The sequence below is a fragment of the Branchiostoma belcheri genome, unplaced genomic scaffold (genome assembly GCF_001625305.1).
Source record: "Branchiostoma belcheri isolate BF01 breed outbred unplaced genomic scaffold, Haploidv18h27 scaffold169, whole genome shotgun sequence".
In the NCBI taxonomy this organism is placed as follows: domain Eukaryota; kingdom Metazoa; phylum Chordata; class Leptocardii; order Amphioxiformes; family Branchiostomatidae; genus Branchiostoma; species Branchiostoma belcheri.
Genome location: NW_017803146.1, coordinates 328189 through 335791, shown reverse-complemented (window position 1 = coordinate 335791; position 7603 = coordinate 328189). Strand labels below are relative to the sequence as shown.

The following is a 7603-nucleotide window of genomic DNA, read 5'->3' as shown; positions in this document are numbered from 1 at the left end:
GGCCAAACTCCCCCGCGGCCGGCAAATATTCTCCTATATATAGCCAGCGTGGTTACAACATGTAGTCTGGGAGAGACTAGAACTTTACGCTGAAATGAGTTACCTCAGGCACTTCCACACACCGGCTAGGCGTTATTTCAGACAGACGAACCGGCACTGCGCGAGTGAAGATATCTAGCGTTGTGGTCTTTTTTGTCTCACAGGTGAGAATATGTTTACTGTACAGATTCTAGATCTTAGAGGAATAAATGTATGAAGGAAGAAAGAAAGGGAGGAATAGATATTCTGTCGCAGTTAAGTGTTTAAAATACTACGTGGGAATTAAGCTATTGTATGTGGTTGTTATGTCGTCATAGAGGGCGGTTAGTTCTGTGTAAAAAGTCTAGAACGATTTTCTACGCTAGTGATAGACTCAGACGGGCGCTCAGAAATATGAGGGCCTACATGGGGGAGTACTTATACGAATTACGCAAAATTTACGAAATACGTTTAATTCTCAGAGACGATTTCAATAGAATTGTATTGACAATGTAAATATAGTGCACAATGTAATTGTAGTAAACGCACGACGACTAGGCCAGATCTCATAGCTTGTTAACGTTAGACCGCAATATCTGTTATGTAATAGTATGTTTATCTGAAGTGTAACCGACACTGTTAACTGTTACCTGTTCCGAATTGTTTATGTTCTTGTTGTGAGGGCTAGCCCTTTATAATAGCCTCCGGCTAGTTGGGCAGTTCTGGCTGTATACATATATCTTAAACAGTCTAATAAATCAAATCAAATCAATTCTCAGAGCCGATTACGGACAATAACACGTTACGGATAATGTACCCACGGATTACGATGATTTTGTGCAGCTGTGTACGAGTTACTAAGACTAAAAATACCTGATTACGCCTTGCGGCAAAAGCCATGCTGGCCCTCACATGTTGTTGCCGAAGTTATTCTGGTGGAAACAAAACATGTACGTGTCAGCTGTAGGGTGGGGTTGTTGGAGGGGTAAATGTGACTAGAATCAATTATTAATTACAATGGATCCACGTCCCAGAGGCAATATATGAAAGAATGTACAACCCCACCCACAACAGGGAAGGGGGGCTACGGGTAGATCTCTCCGGCACTTGGCGCCCCCAGCCCCGAGGACAGACAACACTTAAGCTCCTGTTCTGCATAACAGAAGTAATACCTTGTCTTGACTTTTGTTCCCCTTTTCGACTTCCAAAAATTGTCTTCATTTTATTTGCATATCAATCAACAGGTTGTGTATATAAACCTGCATTTCCCCTCTGGTCTCTCAGTCACTGACGAAAGGTAGTGGATATTAGCTGACACGTCTGACCGTTTCCAAAATCATATCCAGTTGCTTGAGTAACTGCTTCTTTGCGAATTGATTCATGTGCATGTTACATGTATTTGTACATGTATTGTTATATGTTCAACCCAGCAAACTACGACGTAGCACGCGACCGAATGACGCAGTTCAGTTAACTATTATATAGTCTCTGCCAGACTAGGCTAGTGGATTGTAGCCTCCACAGCATGCCAAAAACGTGGGGGGGGGGGGGGCGTCATGGTCTTTGGGAGCTTTTATGTGCTATTTTCTGATTGCATATAGACAACATAGCAGGCCTGGTTGAATTACCCTCTTTTTTTAGAACTGGGCTAATCAGAGAACATCCCAAGACCACCAAACCCTCAGTTCTGTAAGCCTGCTACGGAGGCTAAGTGGATTGCTGCAAAAAAAAAAAAAAAGAAATTAGGCAAATGATTTAAAACTAAATAATATGCCAGATAGGCTAGTTGGCTTCGGAGTACGCTTTGCCCCGTGACCCAGTATAAGCAGCCTTGTTAACGTATGTTGGATTTTTAAATCCTTACGCCTTCCTGTACTTCGACTGTCTGTCGTCTGTGCCTTTGTTTACTAGTGTCTACCAGGCTAACTAAGCTGGTTATATATAGGAGAATAATTGTCAGGGGGGTTTTGCCGCCTTGTAGGTTTGACTGGCCAAAGAGGGAAAGAAACTACCTCCCCGCGGCCGGACTCCCTTTGCCAGTTTACTCTCTTTTTTTGCCGAATTCTACAATCCGTATCCCCGTAGAAAGGCCTGGTGGAGGCTATTTGCTTACAGTGATGACGACTACCAGGAGACGGCGGGGCGCTACACTAGCACTGGTAACTGCCGTCATGACAGCCATAACGGTAGGTTTCTTTTAACCTATAGCTAGCTAACTCGCTAATATCTTAGTGGAGTTATGTACAAGGCTTTTCAGTTTAAATCGAATCAGAATGCACATTGCATTAACTCTACATTTAAGAAACAACAGAATATCATTGTCTAACAGCACATCAAATAGCCGGGACGGAGACGCTACAGACTGTCACACACTTTTGACATATCACTGTGGTCACGTGGATATATGGTCGTGTGTCAAAACTAGTAAGTCTTCAAATGGCTATGCAGCCCATAATTTCGTTATCCAATTAAGCCAACAGGCGTACTTGTATTATGATAATACAGTTAAATACACATATATGTAACCTAGCAGTATTAATATTGGTCTTGCAGTTTTCCTGTCAACAATTCATGATCCGGGATCAGGATGCTCTGAAGCCGATGTTTAGACTTCACTTCGGCCCACCCGTCAATTCCTGCGTCCTGGACGGGCCTGTCCACTTCGACCAGGCCACGTACCCGAAATACACGCAGGTTGTCGTCCTAAACACAGACCGCCTGTATCACCAAGGAGATGTTCTTACCGTGAGGGTGGTGGCAAGAGACAGAGAAGGAAGGCCGAAGACGTACGGAGGAGACTTCTTCCGTGCCAGACTGGTCAGTAGTGACCGCTCGCTGCAGGCCAGTAGCGCCGGTCACGTCACTGACCACTGCAACGGCACATACACCGTGCAGTTCCCGCTGTACTGGGCAGGGGGCGTTTCGGTGAGTACAGTGAAAACTTTGTTGGGGGACAGATACATGTATGACTGGTACTCTGGACTATAGCATTATAGATGAAAATGTAGTCGATGTACTTAGTAGATTCCCTACTTTGTACCATGCACAACTGTTGTGCAATAAAGTTATATGTACGATAAAAATGCATTAAGAATGCACTTGTAATATTTGAGGTTTGGTGGTGGTTATTAATATCTTACTATAAACGAGATCCAAACAGTTCGATTACTTCTGCCGAGCCGTGTTTATTAGTCCGTATGTTAACTCTAATACAGGTAGATGTGGTCTAATAGTTCACAAGGAGTTTAGCACTTAGTTGCACAGAGTTACCAATGGTCTAGGGTTACACAGATGAGATACTAACAGTTATATAATACTAATCTACAGAGCTACAACTACACATGTACACGTACCTGAGTCCTTGGTCACCAACTGACTTACACAGCGATTGTCTATTCCAAGCTCAACTCTGTTCACAATAGTCCCTAATCTGATTGGTTGCTCTCACCAACCAATCAGTGCCTACCTAACGCGCAAATATATGCATAGCTCTCTAATAAAGTCTTTCCACATGGTCATTTACATATTACCCTAATTACAATATTCGTAGCCATTACACACTCTCTTCATCCCCATAACTCCTTGACCTGGTCTGTTTTGTGTCGCTGTTATCAGGTAAAGATCCAGCTGGTCCATCCCAGCGAGGCCGTGAAGGTTCTACAGAGAGTGCGAGACGTTCCAAACAAGAGACTCTTCCGCTGCACTTTCGTCGACGCGAAAACGACGGATTATTACACACGGCCATGTTTCAGCTCTGCCAACCCCAGACTGGCGCCACAGCAGCAGTGTGACTTCTCCAAGCCAGACGTGAACGGGACCTGGTTTTGTGAGAAACCGGACAGACTCCCGTGTTCCGCCTTGTCACTGTGCGTGTGGCGGGGAGAAGACAGCTACAAAAGGGCAGAGAGTCTCGTGTTCAAGAAGGAAAAAACACTTTTCAAAAAGTAAGTTTCACTCATACACTCACTCACTCACCCACCCATTCACTCACTCACTCACTCACTCACTCACTCACTCACTCACTCACTCGCTCACCCTGACTCACTCACTCACTCACTCACTCACTCACCCTGACTCACTCCCTCACTCACTCACTCACTCACTCACTCACTCACTCACTCACTCACTCACTCTCACTCACTCACTCACTCGCTCACCCTCGACTCACTACCCTCACACTCACTCACTCACTCACTCACTCACTCACTCACTCACTCTCACTCACTCACTCTCACTCACTCACTCACTCACTCACTCACTCACTCACTCATTCACACACACACGTGCACACACACTCATTCTGTCACTAACTCACAAACACTCGGATCGGACACAATCAATCAAAAATGGTTTATTGCTAATTCACTCACCAACACACTCACGCGCTCGCTCACTCACACTCATTCTCAGTCACTCACTCACTCATTCACACACACATTCGGACACACTCATTCTCTCTCTCTCTCTCTCACTCACTCACTCACGCACGCACGCACAATCGGATCGGACACTTTCTCTCACACACACTCGGACACACCCACTCGGACACACCCACTCATTCACCCACACTCACTCACTCACTCACTCACTCACTCAATCACTCACTCGCTCACTCACTCACTCACGCACTCACTCACTCACTCACTCACTCACTCACTCACTCACTCACTCACTCACTCACTCACTCACTCACTCACTCACCCCTTGTCGGTGTTTCCACGCCACACAGGCCATATCTTGAGGAGGAACTTGAAGTAGACCCTAAGGAGCCCATACATGTTCTTGAAGCAGAACTGTCCACACCTCAGCACCTTCCAGTGTGTACGTGGGACAAGTCTGCAGCTTTGGGACATTGGTCAGGCAAGGTCTGGACGTCATCCGTCTGCGATGTCCGAGTGTTCAGTAAGGAAGACATCCGGCTGTGCCTGGCTAACAAGACCGTGTACATGCAAGGTACGTAGCGTTAGTGGTCTGATAATCATTGATTATAATAATGAAAGATTCTTTTCAATTGTATACAAGATTATTTCCCTAGTTTTAGAATTCTAGATAAAAGAAAAATTCACTTTCCTCATCTCATTAAACACGATAATCCTCGTACTATAAGCTCCATCTGTTCTTACATTTACAACTGTCTTAAGAAGCGAGAAGAAGCAGAACCTGTGTAAATGTAGTTTTACTATAGATATATTTTAGTCTACCATCGCTATTTGCCGTGACCTGTACTTAATTCGAAATGAGCGAAATGTACAATAAAAGTCTTTCATTCATCGATTGCGCTTCTGGATATATTAGATACAGTCCATTGGACGTGATGTTATTTCGTAGTTCACTGTGTTCATTGTCCGCAAATAAAGTTGGATACATTTCACCAATTTATGCCATAGATGTCAGACGATCATGTATCCTACAGTTCTTTCCTGTAATGTTACTCCAGGTGACTCGTCGCTGCGTCAGTGGAAGGACCGTCTGCATGCGGTTGTGCCGCTGTTCACCAGCACAAGTACCACCACGGGTCAGTTAATGTTCTTACATGGGGGCCTGCAAGCCCTTTTCCGTAGAGTGTAATCGGCCGTTTTAATTCTACATAGAGCGTTAGAGCGTAGATGGGCCCCTCTAATTCAACGTAGAGCGTAATCGGCACATTTTGCGTAGAGCATATTCGCCATTTTAATTCTACATAATGTGTTGTAGCCACTTGGAATTTATCGTAAAGCGTAATCGAGAAGTTTCCGAATTCAGCGTAGAGCGCTGTTAGGAACACCCCCCCCCCCCCTGCAGGCCCCCTTACATGCCTAGCCTGGTACCTCATAGCCAACAATCAGTCAATAATGACTGTCATTTCCACACCTAATTTAGACTTTTTGCAGCCTAAGTTTTTTTATTATCATTTCACGTAAATGCCATGAACACAAATCAAGCGCGCACTTGTCGTTCTTCACCGAGAATTTGAAAAGAACTTTATTGACACAACAAAAGTACAGCGACTTTCGTAAGGTCTAAAACTGCATGTAGATATACAAATACATGGGTATTCACCAATTTGGGACATTGGTCAACGGGACATGGGTACAACGTATAAAACAATAGACGAGCCAACTAATACTACTTGTTCTAAGGAATAAACATTCTTTGATATATGATACCTATTTGTACACAGTTACAGAAACAAACGTTGCCGCTAAAAGTCTGCTCATGTAGGTACCTCAATGTCCGCGTAGGATTATCTCTCATGAACAGAACTTATCATAAATGATCTTATTTCTATCTTGAACTGGGATTTCTTTAGGATATTATTACCTCGCCTTCATGGATTATGATGATATTTGGTATGCTGGTAGGTTTTAGGAAGCCAAAGGTCAAGGTCAAATATGGGCCTTCTGGTGGCTGCCCTTGGTAACTGCAGCAGAACTTCTGGGAAAACAGATGTGCGGGGTGGCAGGGAAAACAGATGTGCAGGGTGGCAGGGAAAACAGATGTGCGGGGTGGCAGGGAAAACAGATGTGCGGGGTGGCAGGGAAAACAGATGTGCGGGGTGGCAGGGAAAACAGATGTGTGGGGTGACAGGGAAAACAGATGTGCAGGGTGGAGGCAGCGCCTGCCCAGGTTGATTAATGGGTTTCTCCCTCTGGGGAAAAGCCTACATGACCATATCCAGGCCAAAGGTGCTTGAAACAAAAAAAAAACTGTGTTATTTTGTTCTGTACTGTAGTGTAGTGTGTAAAACATTTAGAATAACTCATATATTTCATGGAGGTATACATTGTATGAGGTCGCCGAATTGAAACGAAAAAAGCCATAAAGCAGACAATGGCTTTGTTGCATTTTAGACAGATCGACAGTCTACATGATTATATGTAAGCATGATATGTTACACTGTCAAATGTAATACTTGGAATTGCTACATTTTTGTTACAGTTAAAGTCGGACCTACAAGAGCACCGAATATTAGAGAAGGATCCAACAGCCAGTGGAACATCACTGTACTTTTCCAGTTCCACCACTACCCTTCACAAGGGAAAAGTTGGAATGTCTTTTTTAACTACAGATACATCCCCGACATGGTAGACTCCATTCAGGGAGGCCCAAACACGGTAATAGTCCTGAGTCTGTGGGCTCACTTTACGGCAGAGCCGCTAGAAATGTTCCGGTCCAGACTGTACGCCATACGGGCTGCCATACACCGTCTGAAGCGCAGGGCTCCTGGCACGCGGGTTTTCGTGAGAACTGCTACAACTCGAAATCACGACAGGGGAAAGTTGGCGTTCTACCTGCTAGGAAGCGACTGGCTGGCTTACCAGATCACGGAGGTGATACGAGAGATGTTCCGGGCGGATCCAGACGTGGTTGTGTTGGACACGTGGGACATGAGCGTGTGTCAGCCGGGAAAAGACAACATTCATCCAGACCTAAACATGGTGGACAGTCAACTAAACACGCTGTTTTCTCATATCTGCCCAAACTAGCCGGGTTCAAAGGCATAAAAACACATTGTTTTGTTAGACAAAGATGGCAGACTTCACCCCCCTCGTTTCATGCTGCATTGTTCACACTGAGAATCTCAAAATCCAAATTCATGACAAAA

The 7603-nt window shown here is 44.7% G+C and overlaps 1 protein-coding gene and 1 pseudogene across 6 annotated transcripts in view; one reads left to right on the top strand and one right to left on the bottom strand.

Moving 5' to 3' along the window:
• Positions 1–7484, top strand: part of LOC109466536 — a 27769-nt pseudogene extending 20285 nt beyond the window's left edge.
• LOC109466534 (tetratricopeptide repeat protein 14-like) overlaps positions 1–7603 on the bottom strand; it is a 41620-nt gene that overhangs the window by 12276 nt on the left and 21741 nt on the right. The gene's annotated exons all lie outside the window — the stretch shown is intronic.